The sequence below is a fragment of the Pituophis catenifer genome, unplaced genomic scaffold (assembly GCF_029215685.1).
Source record: "Pituophis catenifer annectens isolate HBS135680 unplaced genomic scaffold, rPitCat1.0.hap2 SCAF_2, whole genome shotgun sequence".
Taxonomy (NCBI): Eukaryota; Metazoa; Chordata; class Lepidosauria; order Squamata; family Colubridae; genus Pituophis; species Pituophis catenifer.
Genome location: NW_027256882.1, coordinates 19,707,646 through 19,734,377, shown reverse-complemented (window position 1 = coordinate 19,734,377; position 26,732 = coordinate 19,707,646). Strand labels below are relative to the sequence as shown.

The 26,732-nt window shown below is 38.3% G+C and overlaps 1 pseudogene; it reads left to right on the top strand.

Moving 5' to 3' along the window:
* Positions 1–95: 95 nt before the first annotated feature.
* LOC139309301 (vomeronasal type-2 receptor 26-like) lies at positions 96–25,319 on the top strand (annotated as a pseudogene).
* The last annotated feature ends 1,413 nt before the right edge of the window (positions 25,320–26,732 follow it).

Here is a 26,732-nt window from a genome sequence, read left to right as displayed (position 1 = left end):
GCATTTTCATCCTGTTAGAGTGCTTTGAATTCTTCAACTTCTTCTTGTAGTTTTTGTTTAGAATCAGGAAGGGGACTGAATCGGGCCTATGAATTATGGAGCTCCTGCTTCTGCTTCTGATGAAGCTGGTGTCCCAGCCAGTCATTGGGAAGCTTAGAATGAAGTGCCTGCTGAATTTTCAGAACCAGGATGGAAAACATCCACTGAGCTATTACAAACCAGGAGACCATCTCATTAGTATAGTCGTCTCTGCATCAAAGATATCACCTGTAGTGCCGCCTTTCCACGTGGCTCCTTACAGTCAGTCCCGCATGTAAGTCATTCAGTGTGAAGGAGTTGCGTTCCCTCCATTTGCAGTTCTAACACTCTTATTTTCAACTTATTTCACTTTCTCCTACATTGCACAATCTGTCTAATTTCTTGTATCATTTATTTATTTATTTATTTATTTATTTATTTATTTATTTATTTAGTTTGTTTGCTTGTTTATTTGTTTATTTATTTATTTTGTCAAGTACGTATTAGATTGTATGTATGTATGTATGTATGTATGTATGTATGTATGTATGTATGTATAAGCATGAAATGAAAACATAAAATGAGTACAATTAAAGGGAACATTAGGACAGGGACAGTAGGCACACTGGTGCTCTTATGCACGCCCCTTACAGACCTCTTAGGAATGGGGTAAGGTCATGATTTCTATTGTTTCCCTCTTTTTTCTGGGCAAGGTTCAAATTGGGGCAGAAAAAAAAAAACCTCAAAAGAAGTCCAAATTATTTTCCTCTCCCCACTCAATACTGCCTTCATCATTTGAAAACTGGCTTCTTATTTAAAGTAGTGATTTAAATGGTTCTGGTTTATTCATTCATTTTATTTTATTTGTCAAGCGTGTATAAGGTAACAGATATAAGTATAAACATGATTATGAATACATGAAATGGATACGAATAAAAGGGGACATTAGGACTGGGACAGTAGCACGTTGGTGTGCTTATACACACTCCTTACAGACCTCTTAGGAATGGGGTGAGGTCAACAGTAGATGGTTTAAGGTTAAAGTTTTGGGGGTTTGGGGAAGAAACCAAAGAATCAGGTAGTGCATTCCAGGCATTGACCACTCTGTTGCTGAAGTTTTCTGCAATCGAGTTTGAAGCAGTTTATCTTGAGTTTGTATCTATTGTGTGCTCGTGTATTGTTGTGGTTGAAGCTGAAGTAGTCATTGACAGATAGGATATTTCAGCAGATAATTATGTGTTCTACGCTTAGGTCAGACCGAAGGCAGCGTAGTTCTAAGTTGTCTAAGTCCAGAATTTCAAGTCTGGTGGCATAAGATATTCTGTTGCGAGCAGAGGAGTGGAGGACTCTTCTCATGAAATACTGTATCTCTGGACTCTCTCAGTTAATTGTATTAATGTCTGATATGCAGTGCAGGTTCCAGACAGGTGAGCTGTATTGGTCTAGCAAAAGTTTTGTATGCCCTAGTTTGCAGAACAATATTACCAGAGAAGAAGCTACACAAGATTAGGTTAACAACTCTTAATGCCTTTTTGGCAATGCTGTTACAGTGAGCTCTGGCACTTAGATCATTTGAGATGAGTATATCCTGATAGCTATAGAGGATGACTTATTTTGGAATTGCTTTTCTGCGTCACTTATGAAACATCCTCTTCATTTTATGAGCAATCTACTTTAATATTTGAATGATTTTGAATTCTGGTTACTGGGAAGATTAAAAACGTTATTGGGGATTTGCCCACCTTTACACCAGTGGAGGACTGTCTTCATTCTATCACCCCAATGCTCATAAAAATTAAGTGCTGATGGATGACTATTTTTTAAATTCTGGTTTGGGATCTGTATTGGCTTAACACTTTGTAGGCTTATGGAGACAAAAATGATTTGAAAAGTATTTTTTTTTTCTGTTGTTGATGATGATAACATGAAATCTTTTTACAGTAGTTTATCTACAACTCGCTTTAAAACGCTATGCCACATTTTTGCCATTCAACTGGTCAACATGAATCCCCAACTCCTCCACAATCTCACATTGGGCTACAACATCCATGACAACTGTTTGACCACACTTGGCACTTCAGATGCCTTGCTGGATATACTCTCTGCTGGAGAAGCCAATGTTCCCAACTACAGCTGTGGAAGGATGGACCACCTTTTGGGTCTTCTTGATGGGGCTAAGAGGGACATCTCCACTCAAGTATCATCATTAGTAGGCACTTACAAAGTTCCACAGGTTTGTGTGTTTGTGTGTCTGTTTCTCTATATAATAAAGTGAGTGGGGTGGTGGTGAATGAGTGATAAATCAAATATATTTTCTCTGTGGAATTCAAGAGCTACTTTTCACCATGGCCATTATAGCTTTCAATAGGAATTGAGTTCCACAGTGGACAGGAAACGAGGATTAAAGAAGATATATTGTATCATATCATTATGACACCCTTCCTGTTGCTTGGCGTGGATATGATGCATCCTTGTGAAGGTGAGGAGAGGCTCTATGTCCAATCAAAAAGCTCTATGTTCAATCAAAAACATTCCTCCAGGCCTTCCTGTCCTCTACCATCCTCCAGAATCCATTTAAGCTCACACCTACTGCTTCAGTGACTCCATCCAGCCACCTCATTCTTTGTTGTCCCATTCTTCTTTTGCCCTCATCCTTTCCCAGCATTAGGATCTTCTCCAGTGAGTCCTTCCTTCTCATTAGGTGGCCAAAATATTTGAGTTTCATCTTCAGGATCTGGCCTTCTAAAGAGCAGTCAGGGCTGATCTAGTCTAGGACTGACCGGTTGGATCACCTTGCAGTTCAAGGGAGTCTTCTCCAGCACCATAGTTCAAAGGCCTCAATTGTTTGGCGCTCAGCCTTTCTTATGGTCCATCTTTCACAGCCATACTTTGCAACTGGGAACACCAAAGCCTTGACTGTACACACTTTTGTTGGTAGGGTGATGTCTCTGCTTTTTAGTATGCTGTCTAGATTTGCCATAGCTTTCCTCTCCAGGAAAATAAATTCTGTGACTACCTCCATTTTTTCCCCATCTATTTGCCAGGAAGCATTTGCCATAGTAAATGAATAAATACTATGGAGGAAATTGATTGCCCTTAAAATGGAACTCAGACTGTTGGCCCTGATCAAAGCCCTTTCTAAAAGGATTTATTGGAGAGTATGTTTGGGGCTCAATGAAGCCACAACAAGTAGTAGTAATAATTAACAGGGATAAGACAAGCATGCATATTTGAACTTTTGTAATTCAGTCTAGATATTGATGACTTACCAGAACTAATGAAGGATTCTGAAGTACAGATGCCTAAGGAACTAAATACCTGTTTAACACCATCTTTTAGTTTTATGATATATTAATATCATAGTCTCAAGATGTCTTCCAGAGTTTGCTGAGAAGAGTTGGTTCCTACCATCATAATAATTCTCTGATTATTAATAAATCAAAGTCAAAAGTTAAGGTCTTTGGAAATGACATCATAGCCATAAATTAACATCATTCCTTACCGAGAGACAGGCATAGTTTTTTCTGAGACTGAATGTAAGCTGCCTCTTCATCAAAGTAGCTTATTTAGAAACAAAACATCAGTGAATTTGCTGAAGTTGGATTTATTAAAGTCTAGTATTATGAACTATGTTGCTGGAGAAGACTCCTGCAAGTCCCTTGGACTGCAAGGTGATCAAACCGGTCAGTCCTACAGGAGATCAGCCCTGACTGCTCTTTAGAAGGCCAGATCCTGAAGATGAAACTCAAATAATTTGGCCCCCTAATGAGAAGGAAGGACACACCGGAGAAGAGCCTAATGCAGGGAAAGACTAAGGGCAAAAGAAGAAGAGGACAATGACAGAGAATGAGGTTGCTGGATGGAGTCACCGAAGCAGTAGGTGCGAACTTAAATGGACTCCAGAGGATGGTAGAGGACAGGAAGGCCTGGAGGAATGTTGTCCATGGGGTCGCAATGGGTCGGATATGACTTCACAACTAACAACAAAGTATTTTGGCCCTGATCTAACCCCAAATATTACTCTGTATTCTTCATTGCTTTTCCAGATCACTGATGGAACTGCTTCAGAGGCTCTGAGTGATAGAAGTCATTTCCCTTTTTTCCATTGGCTGCTCCCTAAAGAAGGCATTGAGTATCCAGGAATTGTCCAACTGCTCCTTCATTTCAGATGGACAATGATTGGTCTCTTTACTTCAGACACAGAAAAAGGAGAGAATTTCATGAGGACTTTTATTCCTATGCTCATCAGGAATGGAATTTGTGCTGTTATATCACAAAGATTGTCAATGACTGGGCATGCAGCACTCCTTATGGATGCCATCTCCAAGTGGAGACAAGTCAATGTCTTTGTTCACTTCATAGAATATGAGAACATTTGGGACAGAATTCTTTATTTCCATTTAACACTTGAAAATTTGCCAGGACCCATTGAAGAGAAAATCTGGATCATGGGAACCCTCGAGCATTTTCTACAGAGTCAGAAGAGATTTTTCAAACATGTCCACAGTATTTGGACCTTTCGTTTTCAGGAAAAAGAAAAGCCCAAAGATGATGACTTTGAAATCACTTTCTTTCGGATACCTCTAATTGAAGATCACTATTTTCATTGTTCTTTTTCAAAGCACGTCTCTTCTGTCAAAGGCCGGAGACGATGCATCCAAAAAGCACCACTGGAGACCCAAAAGGAACGGAAGAGAATACGGATCCGACAACATCGCCATTTCTACAGTGTCATGAAGACTCTGGCCCATGTCTTGAATATTGCATATTCCTCCAGATCCAGGAGGAGAAGGAAGGAGGGTGAAAAGAATTTGGGGGCTCCATGGCTCCAGCCCTGGCAGGTATGTGGTCCTGACAATGATCCATCAAACTTACATATGTTTATGGAGGATTCCAAAGGGGTAGAAGAGGAAACATCTTGACCTACCTCTGCTACAAAAGGCCAACAGGTTTGGCTAATCTAATCTCTTCAGGCATAATGTTCCAAAGAGCAGGATCCATGATATATACCATATTTTTTGGAGTATAAGTTGCACCAGAGTATAAGACACACCTTAGTTTTTGGGGAGGAAAATAGCAGAAAAAAATTCTGCCTACCAGTTATTCATCTGGCTAGTGTCCTTAGTCTGGTCAGCTTCAGAACATTAGTTCGCTGGTTTTGAGCGTGAATGCGCCGGGTTGGGGATAAAAAACAGCTTCTATATTTTTATATACACTGTGTGATATTGCCAACCCTCTTAAATATGCCTTCATCATGTCCCATATAATTACTCGAGGTGTTACTTGATTTTCATTTTCTTCGAAGAATAATTTTAGTTATATATTCTCCCTTAACTTTTCCAATGTATTCCTTATCCCTCAAGAATTGTGTGTTTAACCTCCATCTGTTATGCTTTTTCCTATGTAAATTTTTCCATCTTATTTCTAAAGGGTTATGGTCAGCCCATATATTCGGTGTTATTTCTGTGGATTCAATTTCCATCCCCAAGCTCCTACTGACCCACATCATGTCAATTTTCGACCACGATTTTTGGAGATTCGAATAGAAAGTATATTCTTTCTTGTTTGGATGCAAGATCTTCCAAATATCTACTAAGTTTAATTCATCTGCTAGGTCGAAGAAGGTTCTTGATAATTTATCCCTTTTTTTCTTTTTGTCTTTACTACTCTTATGGTCTTTATCCGAATCTACTATCCCATTGAAGTTGCCAATTATACAAATGTTGCTATATTCCATTTTACTTATTTTCTCTCCTAATTTTTTATAGTATTCCCCCAAGTTTTTGATTGGGGCATAGATGGCTACCACTAGTATTGGAAGCTTCTCTCTCTTGATCTCGATCGCTAATGTTTTCCTGTTGGTGTCAGTATGTTTTAATTCCACTACAATCCCTTTTTTGACATATAACACTACTCCTCTCTTTTTTTCCCCCCGCTAGGGAGGTAAAGGTTTTCCAAAATTTATTATACTCTGAGCATTTCCTGTCTTCTTTTTTTATGTGGACTTCCTGAAGGCATATTATATCGGCATTCTGTTTGGCTAGTTTTATAAATAGTTGTTTTCTCTTTTTATTATCATTTATCCATTGACATTGATTGATATTAACTTCCAACCCTCCATTTCTACTTCTTTTCTGCTACCTTAGATTTTATTTGCATGTGTGGTTCTTTGCCGTCTTTGTCTCTTCCGTTTTGTCTCTTTGCTTTCCTTGTTTTTTGTCTCCTTCTCCTCCAGGGTTCCTTCTTTAGATCTCCATTGGTGGGGAATTTCTTCTTCTTCCACTATTGCTTCCAGTTCTTCCTTGCTACTTTGATCCTCCTCCGTCCCTCTCAATTGGTCTAGGAAATCTTGTGCTGTTATGAGGCTGTCTATTTTAATTTTTTTCCCCTGCCAAGTAAAAAACATGCCTTCTGACAATATCGATCTGAAAAGGATATTTCTCTTGTTTAACTGTATGGCTAAGAATCTGTAGTCCCTTCTCAATTCCATCACTCTCCTAGGAACTTGCTTTAAAATTATCACCTCTTTCCCCTTGTATGTTACCGGTTCTTCTCTTGCCATGTTGTAGAATATATCTTTGACTTTTTTCCTCGCAAATCTAACGTACACTTCTCTGGGTAATTTATTCCTTCTGACATAATTGGCCTGCACTCTGTACACTTCATCTAGCTCTTTTAATTTATTTATTTATTTATTTATTTATTTATTTATTTATTTATTTATTTATTATTTTATTTTATTTATATACCGCCCTTCTCACGAAGGATTCAGGGCAGTGAACAGCCATAATAAAAACAATGTACAAAAATAGAATTTAAGAGCAGATTAAAATTAAATCATAGGCCGAATTTAAAACTCTCATTTTAAAACCAATTTTAAAACCCCATTAAAACCAAATTAAAATCATTTATCCCATCAGAGCGGCTTGCTGGAATAACAGGGTCTTCACTGCACGATGGAAGGCACGGAGGTCAGGGATCCTTCATATGTCCGGGGGTAATTCATTCCAGAGGGCAGGGGTCCCAACAGAGAAGGCTCTCCCCCTGGGGGTCGCCAGTCTACATTGTTTGGCTGATGGCACCCTGAGGAGGCCCTCTCTGTGTGAGCGTACCGGTTGGTGGGAGGCAATCGGTGGCAGAATGCGGTATTGTAGATAGCCAGGTCCTAAGCCATGGAGTGCTTTATCTTGTTTATCTTGTTGTAATATTTCCGCTATCAATTCCACCATCACTTGACCCAGGTCTTCTTCCTTATCTTCCACTATATTTTGGAAGCATAAGTAAAAAAGATGCTCTATCCATCTCTAACTGGATTATTGAGTCTTCCAGCTCTCTATTTTGCACCATCAGCTTCTGATCTATTGAGTCTAGGTTTCTCTCATTTTGTTCCATTCTGGTTTCCACCTTTTTTATCTTTTGTTCGTTGTTATGTATCAATTCCTGTATCTCATTCATTTTTTTTTATTGAAAAAGTTTTACAATTACATTTTCTCCCCAATTTCCCCCCCTAACCCTCCCTGACCCCCCTGACCCTCCCTAACCCCTCCTAGCCCTCCCCTCCCCCCCGGACTTCCACAAAATATAATCCAAATCAAAATCCCCTTTTTATAAAACTTGAACCCCTCCACCCCCTGTATATTTTTCACATCTTCACTGTCAGATGTAAATGCCTTATTCTCTAATGTGTAAATAGTATATGAATGGGGTATCAGGGGTTAACTTATGCTTCACTTCTTAATGTATTCATAATTCACCACTCCCATTTATAGCTCCACCCATTGTATATATAAGGAGCCACCTACACCCTTTTCCTTGCTTCTATCTGTGAATATTCAGTGAATATAGAATGCCTATTGTAAATAAAAGGAAGTATATTTAAACCTTTAACTCTCACTAATTTTATTGAGTCTGATCCTGAAAATATTGCAACAAGCTGGTAGCAGAGGATGGTTAATTGACTCAATAAAAAACTTAAAAAATGTCTAAGAAAGATAGGCCCAACACCAGGGCCTACAGCAAAGAAATGGAAACAGAACAAGAAATAATCAACGAATACACAAACGCAATTTCGAGAGAATCCGAAGAATACACCACTGAAGACGAAGAAATAATAGACGAAAATGATGACCAGGAGGAAATCGAAATAGAGAATAACGAACTCAGGTCAGAGATATTAAAACTATTAAAAAGCCAGAAGAATGATGAAAGCCTCATCGTGAACCTCCAAGAAATGCTGAAGAACAGCGGAGCAGCGAGAGAGAAAAACATCACTAATGAGAAGTCTAAAGACCCAAAAATAGTGAGTGATATGACTGCAGAGAAAGTCATTACGAAGAAGAAAAACAGTGATCCCGCGCGAAATTTTGAATGGCAGCCATCTTGGTTTCAACAGGCCTCCAAGGTGAGCGAAGCAGAGCCAATCAAAATGCTCAATTCAAAATTTCTGGCGCGAAAAACGTTATCAGACAACGAAAATGAAAAAGAAGATTCGAACTCCTCAGAAGAATCAGAATCAGAAAGTGAAGATGACTCAACAAAATCCCAAATAAAATCAGCAATGAAAACACTTTTTGCTGCATTTGGGCCAAAACTAAAAATTACCAAAGAGCCACCGAAGAAGCGAGCGAGCAAGCCGATACCTCAAGACCTGCCCGCTCCCATCCTGACTTCGAAAGCGACGACGCCCGAACCCAGAGAGCCTTGTCGATTCCGCCCTACACCACAGACCGAAGCAAGTGCCAACGCCCCCAAAAGAAAAAGAAGAGCAGCCGCCGTCGTCAGAACTCCCAAGGTCGAACCAGAGACCGACTCGTCTGAAGCAGAGCAGAGCGAGTGAGCCGCAATGGAGAGAACCTTCCACGACGACTCCAAAGAAGAAATGGACAACGCGCATGCGCGAAACTACGCAGACGGTCCGGGAAGACATGAACTGGCGAGAGAACCACGCAGACTCGTTGCGAGCATCCCCATGCCGTTTTGCAATTTTCTACACTTGCGAGACCACGGACTACCTCAGGTCGTAAGTAATGGACAAAATAATGTCGGAAATTTACCCAGTGACTTCCCAAAACTAAGGGTTGATGGCATTAATTTGCAAGAATGGTATCAACAGCTCCAGGTTGTCTTTATGAAGGAAAATTTACTATTTTTTATCACTAGTCCCCCAAAAAGACCTTGGACTTTAAAAATAGATTGTTTACACCATAGAGCATTTTTCTTAATAATATCTAGTGTGTCTCCTGCAATGTATCATAGCATCAAACCTAATCTGACTGTTTCAGAAATTATTCAATGCATGTTTAATTTGTTTCACAGCGATAGTGTGGCTACCACCACAAGAATGTCTAAGGATTTCTTTTCATCTAGAGTGAAACCAGGGGTTTCCATAAGTGAGCATTTAATATCTTTAAACAAAATAAGAGCTGAGCTGCATTTGAGGGGGGAGGTGATTTCAGACCAAACAATGAAAAGTGTTATTATCAACTCACTTGATTCATCATGGGACAGTTTTATGTCACATTTAGACACTATCAATCTAGGATATTTATCCATAGAAAGTCTATCCAATAAATTGATAGCAGAAGACAATTCAAGAAGAAATCGTTCTAGCAATCACACAGAACACAAACCTTATAGGAAAGTAGCTTTCCAAGAAAAATATAATGAAACATTCAAATGTCACAATTGTGGATCCAGGGAACACAATAGAAGAGATTGTCCCAAAATTTCAAAGGAAAGACATAGGTCAGAATATAGGAACAAATACAATTATAGACAGTCTTCCATAGATAGACATAGATATAGAAGCCCACCAAATTACAAAAAAAATAGAGGGGGTATTGTTAATACCTGAAATACCTCATAACATACTAAGTGCCATAAAACTAAGTAGAGATTCTGACATTAATATAGTTTTCTCAAAGGGAAAAGCGACTTTGGAGAAGAATAAAATAAATATAGGCACTGTGATGATTAAAGGAGGCCTACCTTATCTGATAACGAAGGAAAAATGGTTGCATAACATTGATTCAAATATGGAAGATTGTATTGAAGCAGATGATGAAAATATTAGTAACAGTGACAATGATGAATGTAAAATATCTCATGATCACGCAGATGCACACAATGAAAAAAAACCAAAAATAGGTAAACCAATTCATGATGAGTGTGCTCACATCTTACATAGGAAGTTAGGACATGCCAGTTTTCCTGTAGTACAAAAAATGACTGAACACGCAGAAGGTGTCAAAATAAAAAATTGTGAAAACTATTTGGAATGCTCAGTATGTAAATCTACAAAACTAAAAACTAGTCCCAGGCCAAGAAAATCTACTAGATCAACTAACAAAATTTTTGACTTAGTACACATGGACTTAGTTGGCCCATTAACTCCATCAATCACCTATAGAAAACGTTACTTCCTGACAATAGTAGACGATTATAGCCGTTATGGGTTTGTTTATACATTAAAACACAAAGATGAAACCTTTCAAAAATTTAAGGAATTTTACAAACACATAGAAACACAACACAATATCAGAATAAAACAAATTATGACAGATAGGGGATGTGAATTCATGTCTAAAGAATTCTCCCAATGGTTAAAGGATAGAGGAATGCTACATTACACGTCTAGTCCATTTTCTGCGTTTCAGAATGGGATTGTAGAGAGAAAGAATTCCACATTACAAACCATGATTAGATGCACATTGGAGGATGCTGGCTTAAGCAAACAATTTTGGTCAGAAGCCTTACATTATTCAAATTACACACAAAATAGAACCTGGTCCAGTATTGTAAATAAGACACCATATGAAGTAATGTATAATAGGAAACCAAAATTAGCACATATGCACATATTTGGAGTCACTGCAGACGTACACATACCTAAGCAGTTGAGAAGAAAGGGAGAAAACGTATCCAGAAGACTCAGATTTATGGGATATGAAACTGGCACCAAAGGGTACAGATTCATTGATAATAATAACAAATTTATAGTTTCCAGAACAGCTGTGTTCCATGAACAGGCCAACTGGTCTAAATTACATCTTAATGAAATATTTCCAAATAAATGTAAAGATACAAAATCTCATGAGAAAGGGACCATAGAAAAACAGGATATCAACAAATATAAAAGCAAAACCAAAACTTGGACAAATAGCCAACACAAAATAAAAACAGACACACTAACAAAAAAAGAAGCAAGATATTTGCATGATAACAATAGCAAACCTGAAAGAGTCATTAGAAACAACAGAAATCAAATGCCAAATAAATACAGAGATTACATAATGCATATGGATGGTGAGCCAATAACACCTAATACTTATGAGGAAGTGTTAAAACTCCCTCGTGAAGAAAAAGAAAAATGGGAATTAGCTATGAAAAAAGAGATGGAAAGTTTACAAGGATTAAATGTATTTACACCTGCAATTGCACCTAAAGATAAAACAATTATTGGTACCAGGTAGATATATAAAATTAAGAACTTAGAAGGAGGCAATACTCTATATAAAGCTAGATTAGTTGCACAAGGTTATGCACAGAAATATCCGGAGGACTATACTGACACGTATTCCCCCACTGTAAGAACAGAGAGTGTCAAAACAGCTCTAGTGGTAGCATCAGCACTCAATCTTGATGTATTTCAATATGACATACAGACTGCGTATCTACACGCAAAACTAGATAAGGAAATATACGTAAGAGCACCTCACAGTCAATACACCAACAAAAATGAAATTTGGCTGTTGAACAAGAGTTTATACGGATTAAAACAATCTGGTAAAAGATGGTATGATTGTTTAGTAAAAGTACTTAAGACCATGGATTTCAACGCTACCACTGCTGATAACTGTTTCTTTGTCAAAAAGGGTGATGATCACATTGAATTTGTGTTGATTTATGTAGATGACATTTTATATATAGGAAAACACAAAGAGAGAAGAGAAACTTTTGTAAATAAGTTAAATGAACATTTCTCGTTGAAATCTCTAGGTAAAGTGAACAAATATCTTGGTGTTCAAATTAATAAGACTAGAAGGGGATTCAAACTTACTCAGAGAGATAAGATTATAGAACTTTTAAATAAATGCAATTTAAACAATGCCAAACCCTGTGATACTCCTATGCAAACTGATTTTCTTAGAAATACTGATGAATCTTCCCCTGAATTCAAGGATAACACGTTTTATAGATCAATCATAGGTTCACTTCTTTATATATCTAATTGGACTAGACCAGATATCGCCTTACCACTCAATTTATTATCCAGACACGTCAGCAAACCAACAATGTATCACTGGGAAGCTGTTAAAAGAATTTTAAGATATCTGAAAAGTACACTAGATTTTTGCTTAGTATTAGAACCTAGTGATAATAAAGAACCAAAGCTTGCATGTTATGCAGATGCGGACTGGGCTGGAGACACATCATGCAGAAAAAGTACATCTGGTTATATTTTTCTCTTAAATGACTGTCCAGTTTACTGGTATACTGGTAAACAAGAACTAGTAGCCACTTCAACGACAGAAGCGGAATATGTTTGTTTATCCAAAGCTGCAAATAACCTTGTATGGTTTAATGATTTAATTTCAGATGTTTGGAAAAAACCTGCTTTGCCTTTTGTTATGCATGAAGACAATAAAGCGGCCATTGAAATATCTAGATCTGATGCCATTGGACAAAGGTCCAGGCATATAGATATAAAATTTAAACATGTGAGGCAATTATCTCAGGATGGATTTATTAAAGCAGTGCATTGTGATACTTCAGAACAATTAGCTGACATATTGACAAAGCCTTTACCTTCTAAGCAACACAAATATTTAACATCTAAATTGTATGTCCTGTATTGTCCTGAATCAGAATGTAATTGGTGTTGTATAACGAATCGGCATTTAGAGGGGGATTTGTCAGATGTAAATGCCTTATTCTCTAATGTGTAAATAGTATATGAATGGGGTATCAGGGGTTAACTTATTCTTCACTTCTTAATGTATTCATAATTCACCACTCCCATTTATAGCTCCACCCATTGTATATATAAGGAGCCACCTACACCCTTTTCCTTGCTTCTATCTGTGAATATTCAGTGAATATAGAATGCCTATTGTAAATAAAAGGAAGTATATTTAAACCTTTAACTCTCACTAATTTTATTGAGTCTGATCCTGAAAATATTGCAACATTCACAAAATTCAATTATTCTATCCCTATATAATACTTTCAGTTAAAAGCTATCTGATATTTCCTAGTTTGATATTTATTCTGCACATAATCTATCCACTTTTTCCACTCCCATACATAAGTCTCTTGTGTCCGATCTTTTAAGTATGCTGAAATCTTCGCCATCTCTGCAAAACTGGCCATCTTCAAAGTCCATTCTTCAACAGTAGGCATAGCTTCATTTTTCCAATATTGACCTATCAGTAATCTCGCTGCTGTAATCATATACAATATCAGCTTTACTTCACCCAATGTGAAACCCTTAACTATACCCAATAGAAACAATTGTGGAGAAAACTGAATTTTTTTGATCTATGGCTCGAATGTCCATCTTCAACTCTTCATGGTTGTTTGACATCTTCTCTTGCATCTTCAACATAGTATCTTGACTTACTGTCAGGGTCAATTGCATGGATTGCATGGTCGGTATCACCACAGATTTTTCTGTTTTTGTCAGCCCTTCTGTCAACCTCTGCGTTGCTGATGAGGTCATTGTTATCATGGGATTTGAGGTAGTCTTCTTTCCTGTTTTAGTACTGTAGATGAGAGACTTGTCATTTCTTTCAAGACTTTTTTCTGGTCTCTCACAATTTTTTCAATATTCCTCCAGATTATCATCCACTAATTACCTCTTCTTCTTTATCTAATGTTTTCTTATTTCTTGTGTTGCTAAAGATGCTAGAAATATTCGTTGTTTGTATCCAGAGAAATTCCTTTTTTTTTTTTAACCTCAGGACTATGACTGCAATACTTATCAATCTGTCTCAAGCAATCAATGCCTATAGCAAAAAATACTTAATTCACAACTAATTCAATTATGTTCAGAAATACTTAATTCTATTTTTCCAAATGCACATTAATTATCAGAGTATCAAATTATTATTAATTAATTAGTATTCTATTGTCAGTTAATATCACAATTATAAAATGCTACCTATAATAAATACCCTTCAAGCAAATTAATAGAGAGAAATATCACCAATTAGAGTTACAACTATGTAAATATTTAAATATATATACGTATGTAGATGTAGATAAAGTATATAGAAATGTGCAAATGTATATAGGGATATTTAAGGAGATATATAGATAAATAGATAGATAGATAGATAGATAGATATAGATATAGATATAGATATAGATATAGATATAGATATAGATATAGATATAAAAAGATGTTAATATATTAAAGTATAGAGGTTTCAAAATATACGTGAGTTCCTGTGTGGATCAAAAGTTCTCCTCCTGTTGGTAGTTCATGGTGATCATTACAGTCTAATCCCCAGAGATTTCAAGGTCCTCTTAATTCCGGAGTCTGTTGGTTTGAGTCTAAATTCAACATGCCTTCCTCCTTTGATCTCCGCACTTCAGCTGTCTTGCTGTCAGTTCCAATTAATGGCTGCACTTCCAGTTTCTCTCCCCTCCACTGTCAACCAAGTCTCCATATATGCAGCCAAAATTCTCTTATTTATTGTTGTTGAAAGCATCCCACCGATCTTCTATCTGCGCCGCCTCTCTACTTCACCGATCTCTTTCTCCTTCTTCTTCCTTGCCGGCTTGCCGGGAAACCCGTGTTGTTTCGATCTGCTCCCTTACTTCCGATAGCCACTTGTTCACTTTCCACGAGTCCTTTCACCCGACACAGCCGGCTCCACTTCTCCGATGTCGATCCCCATGGTGTTCAGGAAAAAAAGTATAAGTCCTCTTCTAACATCAGCTTCCCCAAATTTCTTTGCTTCCCGTCTTTTTGCTGCCTATCACGGCCTCGGGTCCGCCATTAGATGACAGACACACACGTGCTGGTTTGACAGAGGTGTCCGGTTGAACAGAGAGCGCTTGCTCCTCACTTCTCCGCTCGCCGGATTCCCTCTATTGTCCGCAAAGCTCTCTGGGCTTCCACACCTTGAAGGGATCCCCAAAGCATGGTGATAAAAGGAATAGGGCTGGATTTGGACTCCTAGCATGGGAAGTGTACCGTAAAGCAGCCAATTTGGTGTGGCTAAGGGAATGGGCTACATTGGAAAACAAAAGAATTTTGGCCTTGGAAGGGCAGGATCTGCAGAAGGGTTGGCATGCTTACCTATGGGATAAAGGCAAAAGGACAAGGACATATTTTCACAGGCATAAAATAAGAGACACATTAATGCAGACCTGGAGGGAAATTAGGCAAAAGCAGTACACGAAAGTCCCAAAATGGCTCTCCACAATGGAGGTCATAATATATCCTAACGTGTTAGAAATTGGAAAAATTTTCAGGTACAAGGACATTTTAGATAGCAGTGGAAATCTTAAAATGAATGTGGTGTTGAAAGAACAAGGCATTCATATTGACTGGTGGCCGTATTTACAAATTAAGTCCCAATATCAAAAAGACAAGAAGGAATTTGGTATAGAAATAGGAGCCAATGGATTTGACAAGATATGGATGGGAACGGAAAATAAGCTATTAGCCAAATTATATAACTCTTTGCTCGAATATGATAGGGTAGAGAAGGTAGTCAAAGAGCAAATGATTGCATGGGCAAAAAACATCGGACATAGTATAAACCTAGATGAATGGGAAACAATTTGGAATAGTAATCTTAAATTGACAAGGGCGGTAGCGTATAAAGAAAACCAATACAAAATGCTATATAGGTGGCATTTAGCCCCTACTAGGATAGCAAAAATTTACCCAAACACAAGCCCAAATTGTTGGAAATGTGGTCATCATCATGGTTCCTTCTACCACATGTGGTGGACATGCCCCAAAATGACGAAATTTTGGAAAATGATTCGAAGATGGATTCAAGAAATAACAGAGGAAAATATGGATTTGGCACCTGAAACCTTTCTCCTGGAAATACTGAAAAGGTCATATGGGGAAAAAAAAAAGGTACCTAATTATGCATATTATTACAGCTGCCAGAATAATATATGCACAGTATTGGAAAGAGAAAGGACTGCCACCGGAAGAACATGTAATAAGAAAAAATATTAGAATGTGCAGAGATGAATAAATTAACATATGTGATAAATGAAAAAGAGAACTCAGAATATAACATGGTGTGGGAAATGTGGTATAAGTGGATGGAAGATAAAAATAAAAGTAAAAGGTAGAATAAGGGAGGGTGCAACTATTAATAATAATCAAGTAATCAGAGAACACCATGTATATAATTTGTATATATTTATGAACACCGCTAAACCGAAAACTGTTGAATTGTAATATCATGTAATTCAATAAAAATAATAATAAAAAAAACAGCTTCTAAAGCAAAGCTGATCATCAGAGAGAGAAGCGATGAGAAAAGCAGGCGAAGCGCAGAAGATCACTTCACTCGCTAGCGCATCATTAGGGATAAAAAATAGCTTCTAAAGCACAGCTGATCTTCAGAGAGAGAAACAATGAGAAAAGCAGGGTAAGCGCAGAAGATCACTTCACTCACTAGCGCCTTGTTAGGGCTGAAAAAAGGCTTCAAAAAAGCTACATTCAGAGTATAAGATGCACCCAAATCTTAGGGCGGGGGAGTGCATCTTATACTCTGAAAAATACGGTATATTTTCATATTAAACATTGCTAATTTTAAAAGGATGTGTGCAGTTTTAGATAAATTGCTGTACGTATAGGTTTGTGATTAGCATCATAGAGTTTTACTTTCACAAATCTCAAAGAACTCCTAAGAATATCTCTAGCCCAACCCCTCCACTTTGCAGGAATCCTGGTTAATGTTTCTATGACTGATGGCTGCTTGATATTTGTATTAAGACAATCATGAAGGGAAAATTGAACTTCTCTGGTTACACTGGTTCAGCTCTTAAACTGCTCTTTCTTTTAAGATGTAAATGAAGACTCAATCACACAGGCCAAAAGCATCTAAAAAGGTTAAATCATGGCAACTGGATCAAAGTTTATTGAACTGAGGCATTTTGTTACTCATCCAAGTAACTTCTCCAATCAAAATGAAAAAATTAAGTTAGGCAGAGAGTCAGAGTCATTGGAATGTATTAATTCTTGTCATACCAACTGCAAGGATTTCTCCCCAAAACATACTGCAAAGTAACAATACATTTGAATATTTGAAGAAGTTATTTAGATGAGTAACGAAACATCACAGTTTAATAAATTTTAGTCCAGTTGCTATCATTTAACCTTTTAGATTTCTTTTAAAATGTTTTTCCTCTCCTTCCTCAAATTCATTTTCCCCCTGTTCACACTCTGGAATAACAGTGAACAGATCTTCAGCTTCTGGTAATACCTTTCAGTTACTAGAAGAGAGCTGTCTTCTCCCTTCTCCAACTAAGAGATTGTGTAAATCAGAAAAGGTGCTTGCAGAATCCTTCTGTTTTTCAGTTCCCGAAGACCAACATGGTTCTTCTTGTTGTCTTTCCTCAAAATTAAGAGGAGCTTCTTTGATCTCTTTCTTCACTTCATTGTCTTTCCTAAAGCTGATTCGGATTTTCTTCCTGCAGGTTCCTGCAAGGCAGTCTTGAACTTGAGTTGGGTCTTCCCAAACCAATACATTCACTTCTTGAGGTTTTCATGGCTGCATTTACCTTCTTTCCATGAGCATCACACAGCCAACTCACATCTAGTTTCCTAAAATTATTATTTTGAGATTATTCTCAAAAATGTTTTTTTATCACGTTTGCTATTCTTCTTCCTTTGTATTTCATGCTTGCTCTGTCCCCCCTACCCCTTTAGCGGAGGGGGAAAAAATCCTGATACATGACATGACACCACCATGACAATGTGAGAACCCCTGTTCTAAGTTATACATTAAGAAACTACAAACAAAATCTTAAAGAAAGATCTACATTGATCTTTACATGATAGCAGTGTTCCAATATCTCAGGGGTTGCCACAAAGAAGAGAGAGTCAAACTATTCTCCAAAGCACCTGAGGGTAGAACAAGAAGCAATGGGTGGAAACTAATCAAGAACAGAAGCAACTTAGAACTAAGAAGAAATTTCCTGATAGTTAGAATAATTAAATAGTAGAACAACTTGCCTCCAGAAGTTGTGAATGCTCCAACAGTAGACGTTTTAAAGAAGATATTAGATAACCACTTGTCTGAAGTGGTGTAGGGTTTCCTGCCTAAGCAGGGGGTTGGACTAGAAGACCTCCAAGGTCCCTTCCACCTCTGTTATTCTATACTGTTCTGTTCTGTTTTATTCTACGTGGTAGCTGCCATCCATTTGTTTTTTATACAAGCTACATTTCACATTCAAATGTGAAAAGAATAGGCGGGTTAAGAAAACAAGATTGCTGCTTTTACATTTTCTGGATGCTTCCATTCTAGTTCCATCCTTTCCTGGAGAAAAATGATTTTTGGAATATTTCCCAGAGGAAACTATATTTGGATGAAAATGGAGATGTAGGTGCAGATCTGAAAATCATTAGTTGGGTGGTTGCCCCTGAGGAGGATCCCATTCACGAAGAACTTGGGAGTTTTGAAAGACAGAGACTTATTATCAACCAAGATACTCTTTCATGGTTAAAGTTGCTCAACAAGGTAAGGAAAATATTCATGTCTTTTCTCCTTTTTCAAGAGCCTTAAAACCGATTTCAAGTGACTAAGCCAAGTCAAGAAGATGGATAAGTTTCCTTGACAATTAAAGGTGGGGAATAGAAACCTCATAGTTTTAACAGATTAACAGAGTTGGAAGGGACCTTATAGGTCATCTAGTCCAACCCCCCGCTCAAGCAGGAGACCCTACACCATTTCTGACAAATGGCAGTCCAGTCTCTTCTTGAAAGCCTCCAGTGATGAAGCTCCCACAACTTCCGAATGCAACTTCTGTTCCATTGGTTGATTGTTCTCGCTGTCAGAAAGTTCCTCCTCTTTTCCAGATTGAATCTCTCCTTGGTCAGTTTCCATCCATTATTCCTTGTCTGGCCTTCAGGTGCTTTGGAAAATAGCTTGACCCCCTTGTCTCTTTGGTAGTCCTTCAAATATTGGAACACTGTATTTAACCTCCAGTCCCCCTGGTTGCTCTCCTCTGCACTTTTTCTACAGTATTTTTATAGTGTGGTGACCGAAACTAGATGCAGTAGGTGTGGTCTTACTAGGGCTTTATATAGTGGTATTAGTACCTCACTCAATCTGGATTGTAGCCCTCTGTTAATGCAATTTAGGATTGCACTGGCTTTTTTTCAGTTTTCATAGACTCCTTGGGAGGGTTCAGTACTGTTGACCAAGGTGTGCTCGAGTGGCTACAATATGGAACATTGTTTTAAGTTGACACAGCTATGTCCAGCATGAGTGCTGGTTAGGACGCAGATCCTGAACCTTTGGTGTTCCTTCTGCAATCTAGTTTCTCCATAAAACTGGTGAGATAGGCTCTCAATTGCTGAGAATTGTGGTGATGGCAGCCTTAAATTCATTTGTTCCTTGTCCTAAAATAGCAAAGAAGAAGGCAATTCTGTCAGCCAATGCCTGAGTTCAGGTTTGTATTGAATCACAACAAATTGACTTCAGGCTGGATGGAGGTCCTTTTAGTCCCATTGGCAAATAAACTTCAACTTGTCCTGGTTGGAGTCAGGGTTTCCTAAAAGTGCAGTGTCAAGTTTCCTAAAAGTGTAGGCCCATAGTCTTGGATGTCTTTAAGCATCTCAAATCAGGGCAGAGGTATCTATGCTCCAATTTAACTCATTGGGATAGTGGAATTTAGGAAGGCTATCCGAGAATTTCAATTCACCTGAAATCATAATGACTAGTTGCTGTGAGATAACGAACTGGCTCAGAAAACTGAAGCTCTGAAATATGACTTTGTTTGAAAAAAAAAAGCAATTCCTGATAGCAGAAATAAGGAGAGATAATTTGAAAATAAATGCTCATTGGAGTTGGCCTTTGGTTTGCCAGCAGGTACTTTATCTGCAAATCCCCTGAATGCAATTGTTTATTTTGACATCTGGGTTCAGTTCCAAGTAGGGAAGAAAGGCATTGGAAACATGGAGACTGCTTGGAAAGATGGTCTTTAATGGTGGACAGGACGACATGGTTTGAGGTCCTGGGGGAAAAAATGGAAAAGTTGCTGAGAGAGCCCCGGTTTTATGCCCTCTCTGGATTTTTGAATGTGAGCTTGTATTCTGATTAGTTGTCAGACTCCCTTGGGGTCATGCAGGGGCAACTCTGTAGGCTCTCCTGAGTCCCAAGGTTGGTTGACTCTTGCTGGGTGATGAAGTAATGAAAGGGCTTTGGGATTCCTATTATGGATCTGCCTGAAGGAGGTAGACCTTTGTTATGTAGAATAGATTGCCCCAGGCCTTAATGGCTCATTGACAGAGGTGGGGGAGGGGTTGAGTTTCTGTCTCCGTTTTAGGGGAAATATTCTGCCCTTTTAATATTTCCTAAAATATCTCATTTCTTAGGAGTGGGGTCTGTGCTAACTTCCTACAATTGTTAACTATCTTGAGACACTCTGGGCAAAAACAAGACTCCACATTTAACTCAAAATAAAATATTTTTTTAAATGTCACTTGATATCACCTAAATGTAGTTATTCAACAGAAAGGATTATTATTTTGGATACCTAGCTAGGCCTTAGAAGTATTGATTTCCAGCAGGGATCATGATTGTATCACCCATGCTTTAGAAAAAGATGCTTAAAATGTTCAAGTGACTTTTTCTCATGACTTTGTAGGAAGTTAGCACCCACCCCTTTCCTGGAAGAATGAAATATTTTAGGAAATATTTAAAAAGGCAGAATATTATGTTTCCCTGGATGAGATATGGAGAAGCATGTTTTAAAGCAGCTCCCACCTTCTTGCCCCCCACCCTTTGTTAATGGGCCAGAGGCAGAAACTCAATCTTTGTCAATGGACCATCACAACACAATAGGACCCATCTGCAACACAATAGCAGCAGAAACTCACCACATGTGACCTGGGAAAATTATATCAGCCAGCAAGGCTAAGACCCCCACCACTTGGGAGTCTGACAACCAATCAGGATACTCTTTCAGGGCCCCAGGAAGTTCAAAGCCAGAGAGAGCATAAAACCCGGTGACTCGCTGTATCTGCCCTTTTTTCTGTTCAGGAACTCAAGCCATATGATCCTGTCCACCATTAAACCATCTTTCCAAGCAGTCTCCATGTTTCCAGTGTTTTTTTCCCCACTTAGAGCAGAACCCAGAAGGATATTTCTTCCTACAACGTCTCCTCCATCTTATCTCACTACAGTTTTAGAAACTAGACAGTCTGTCTTAGTCTCATTTGACCAAGATGGGAACCATATAAATTTTAAAAAATATATAGAAATAAACAAAGAACATCTTTAAAATGGAAAGCTCTAATTTGTAAGGAATTTTTCTATGTATCTTAATTGGAAGATGCCTTTGGACTACTTTCAAAGGCTTTACAATGTTTTACCTAGTTCAGAAAAAAACCCACTAGTCAGAGGTTTCTTCCTCTTATCAACATTGTTTATCTTAATTTTAATAAATGTAATATAAAAATTAAGAAAACTTTTAGAATAAATTTTATTCTAAAATTTAACATGAATACATCTTCAAACTTCAAATCATGCATCTATGAAGAATGGAAGAATTAACGTTCATACAACCCTGAAGAGAAACCTATTGGTAGTCACTGAATTAAATATTTTCTCAATTCCATCCTTCCAGACATATTGTATTGATTATAGATTAACAGAGTTGGAAGCGACCTTATAGGTCATCTAGTCCAACCCCACTGCTCAAGCAGAAGATCCTACACCATTTCTGACAAATGGCAGTCCAATCCTTTCTTGAAAGTCACAAGTGCTGAAGCTCCCACAACTTCCAAAGGCAACTTCTGTTCCATTGGTTGATTGTTCTCACTGTCAGAAAGTTCCTCCTCATTTCTAGGTTGAATCTCTCCTTGGTCAGTTTCCATTCATTATTCCTTGTCTGGCCTTCAGGTGCTTTGGAAAATAGCTTGACCCCCTCGTCTCTTTGGTAGTCCTTCAAATATTGGAACACTGCTATCATGTCTCCCCTGGTCCTTCTCTTCACTAGACTAGCCATGCCCAGTACCTGCAACCATTCAAATGGCAGTCCAATCTCTTCTTGAAAGCCTCCAGTGATGAAGCTCCCACAACTTCTGAAGGCAAAAGCCTTCAGTTGATTGTTCTCACTGTCAATGCAATGCAATTGCAATAAGGTATTCCAGAAGCAAAAGGGAGGAATAGGTCAGTAGTTGTATCTCCTGCAAACATTTATCTAAATAAAGCCCAGAGACTACTTGGCTAATATTCATGCCAACCTCCATTTTCAATGGATATTTAGTCCTAAATTTTTGTTTTGTTTTTATATTCCTTGCTTTACTGCAGTCTTTGCCTGAGTCCAAATGTGTGGACAATTGTCATCCTGGATATGTCAAAAGAACTCGAGAAGGAGAGCCACTTTGCTGCTACGACTGCTTTCCATGTCCGGAGGGGACCGTCTCCACTCAGGAAGGTGGGTTGCACCAAAGAAAAGGGCAGGAAGTGGATTCATCCAGAGGATTTTCATGAAAGTGAAAGTTAAAAGAGACATTGAAGCGCAACTCTTTTCTTTCTTTTTTTTTTAAATAATTTTTATTGAGTATTTTACATTTTAAAACCAAACACAACAATAGCAAAGGAAATCAAAAGACAAAAATGAAAAGCAAAAACACACGTACACCAGACGTTGAAATACAATACTAACAACAGATACATACAGTTTTACAACTTTCTGCATTGACTTTTGTCTTTACTCTTAGGTTTTATCCTCCCGCTCCGTCTCTTTATTTTTAAATATTCATAATTAACTGTTTGTTAGCAGGATCATTATTTACATTTATATCCAGTATGTTAATATCTAATTTCACTTTATATTCTTATTTCTTAATTTGATTTCTGTTTTCCAACCATGTATAAAACCTATTCCACACTTTATAATAATCCGAGTCTTCTCTTTCTTTGATCTCCATTGTTAATTTATCCATTTCAGTGCATTCGAGAATTTTCTTTATTATTCTTTCTTCCGATGGTGTATTGGTCAACTTCCACACTTGTGCTAGAGTAATTCTAGCCGCCGTTAGAATATGGAATATAATATAATAGAGACTTTTTTCCATTTTTCTATCAATCATTCCTAGGAGGAACATCTCTGGTTTAAAATCTATTTTATGGAGTGTAATTTCTTCCAACCACCCTTTAATTTTATACCAAAATTTCCTCACCTTAGGGCACATCCACCACATGTGGTAGTATGTCCCTAGTTTGTGACCACATCTCCAACATTGGGGTGATAAATTGGGGTACATTTTTGCCAGTCTTGCTGGTGCTAAATGCCACCTATAAAACATTTTATAGCTGTTTTCTTTGTATGAAAAAAGAGCGCAACTCTTTTCATTTTCTTTTCAAATTGCAAAATTTCTTATGGAAAGGAAAGAAGAACAAACAACCTAGAAGGAAGTGCTGGGAAGAAATAGGAGAGTTGTGGTTGATTTTGCAAGCTTTACTACTGACACAGGAAACATCTCTTCTGCTTTTTAGTTTTGATGTCTACTGCCAAGTTCAGCTTTCTAAGAACATCTGAGTTCTTTGAAACTTGAGAACTTCTCATACGTCCAACTCCTAGAAGAGTTGTTGATATGCATTCTAAATTGGTCTCTCCTTGAGGATCACTTGAGCATAGTATCAGTGGTCCACAATGAGGTGGTATGGACAATTATGAGTGCATCTGTTTACACACATATTACCACTGCTGCCAATAGCCATTCCAAATAATTATTTCCAGTACCACCATTCTCTGCCAGCCAAGAGATTTCACAAAATAGATATCACACACCCAGTATATTAATAAGTGTGTATGTGTGTATGTGTCAGTGGTGGGATTCAGCCGGTTCTCTCCAGATCGGGTGAACGGGTAGCAGTGACTGTGGGAGGCTCCACCCACCCATCCGGATGTAATGCGCAAGCACTGCACATGTGAAGAAGGCCGTGCGCATGCACAGAGGCGGCACGAGCACTCACATTTGTGAACCGGTAGGGAAGGTAAGTGAATCCCATCTCTGGGGTGTGTTTGTACACACACACAGAACTATATTGTTTTATCTTATTTTGGTGGAATTGTTAACAAATGCTTCTTTGAAAATCCTCATAGTATTAGATTTTGTTCTTGAAATATGAAAGGACAGAATATTAAAGAAATATTTACTTTTGGTTTTCTCAGATACTGAAAAATGTACCAGGTGTCCAGATGAAAAATATCCAAATGAAGACCGAGTTCAATGTATCCCCAAAGTGATCACTTTCCTTTCTTATAAAGAACACCTGGGAAACATCTTGGTCTCCTTTGCCCTACTCTTGTTCCTAACCACAGGTCTTATTTTAAAGCTATTCCTTAAATACCAAGAAACTCCCATTGTCAAAGCCAACAACCGGGACCTCTCTTACATCCTCCTGGTCTCCCTCCAGCTTTGCTTCTTATCTACTTTTCTTTTCATTGGTCAACCAAGGAAAGCCACCTGCCTTCTCCGACAAATGGTTTTCAGCATCAGCTTCTCAGTGGTCATTTCCTCTCTCTTGGCCAAAACAATTACAGTGGTGCTGGCTTTCCTGGCCACAAAACCAGGAAACCAAGTGAAGAGATGGTTAGGAAAGAGCTTGGCCAACTCAATCATCATTTCTTGCTCTGCTGTCCAAATTATCATCTCCTTTATCTGGCTTGGAGTTTCTCCTCCATTCCCAGACTCTGACTTCCACTCCCACCCTGGAGAGATCATCCTGCAATGCAATGAAGGGGTTGCTATCATGTTCTACATCACCCTCAGCTACATGGGCTTCCTGGCTTCCATCTGCTTCATGGTGGCTTTCCTGGCCAGGAATCTCCCTGGGGCCTTCAATGAAGCCAAGCTGATCACCTTCAGTATGCTGGTCTTCTGCAGTGTCTGGGTCTCCTTTGTGCCAGCCTACCTGAGCACAAAGGGGAAATACATGGTGGCTGTTCAGGTCTTCTCCATCTTGGCCTCCAGTGCTGGGCTGTTGGGTTGCATCTTCTTCCCTAAGTGCTACATTATCATTCTGAGGCCAGACCTCAATACAAAGGAACAACTTACAGCCAGAAGAAATGTAGAAATGTGAGACAGAGAAAAACTCCACTATCAATATTTCCTGTATTCATAATCATGTTTATATTTATATCTGTTATTTTATACATGTTTGACAAACTAAATAAAAATAAATAAATAAATAAATAAATTTTTTGCCCTCTGGTCACAACCAGGCTTGGTGAGACATCATGAATGAGAACAACTTCAGTAGCAATAGACAAAGCACTTAGACTTATATACCGCTTCAAATTCTTTACAGCCTTCTCTTAGCAGTTTACAGAGTCAGCAAATTGCCCCTAACAATCTGGTTCCTCAATTTACTGACCTCAGAAGGAGGGCTGAGTCAACCTTGAGCCAGTGAGACTCGAACTGCCAAACTGCTGGCAGTCGGCAGTCAGAAGAATTAGCCTGCTTTAATTGCATCAAGTACATATTGAATTGGTTATTTTCTAGTTTAGTCTAGTGAAAAGAAAGACTGGGGTGATATGATAAAAGTTGTATAATATTTGAGGGGCTGTAATAAAAAAGGGGGATCAATGTATTCCGCAAAACACCTGAAGGCAAGATAAGAAATAATGAATGGTATAGGGTCTAGCTAGAGATATGTTCCCTGATTTATTCAGCTAGAGAGGTGTTCCCTGAAAATGGGTTTCAGCATGAGTCTGCAAGCTTGGAAGACAAAACCTCTGGTCCCAGTGACTGACCAGACTGGATCCTGCAACATTATCCTGGGACACGTATATTCAACTTCATTCAGCAGACCTCACAACCTGCTGTCCCAAAGGAGCTTTTTCAGGAGGCAACTGGACTATCTTGTTTTTTCTTTGAAGATGTTTTGCTTCTCATCCAAGAAGTTTCTTCAGCTCTGACAGGACAGTAGGGAACAGAAGGATTTATACTCCTTTAAATAATAGGAAGACTGGTACTTGAATGGCATATTGTGACTTTGAATAACTAAATAATGAAGGGCTATGTCTTATATAAACATGAGTATTAATATTAGGATTAGCAATAGTGAGCCGATTAGAAGTTAGAATAGAGGTAGAAATAAGAAATAGGGGGAATATTAGCAGATACAATATATATATAATATATAAACCCCCAACCAGTGATGTGTTGCCCCCAATTTGCACCAGTTCTATAGAACCGGTAGTAAAACCGTCGGGAGGCTCTGCCCGCCAACCCTAATGTCATCAAAATGCTTTTGCGCATGTGCAGAAGCTTCTGCGCTTGCACAGAATAGCATGCGGTCCCGCTGCGAACTGGTACTAAAGGTAAGTAGAACGCACCAATGGCCCCAACTATTTATCTATATATACCAGTAACACAGGGACTCTCACAAGGACACACATACCAAACACTTGGAAATATTTGGAGGAGGCTTTACACACAGCCTCAGAGATAAAAAGGCCAAAGGGGTCCCATTCCACCAACTACAACCACA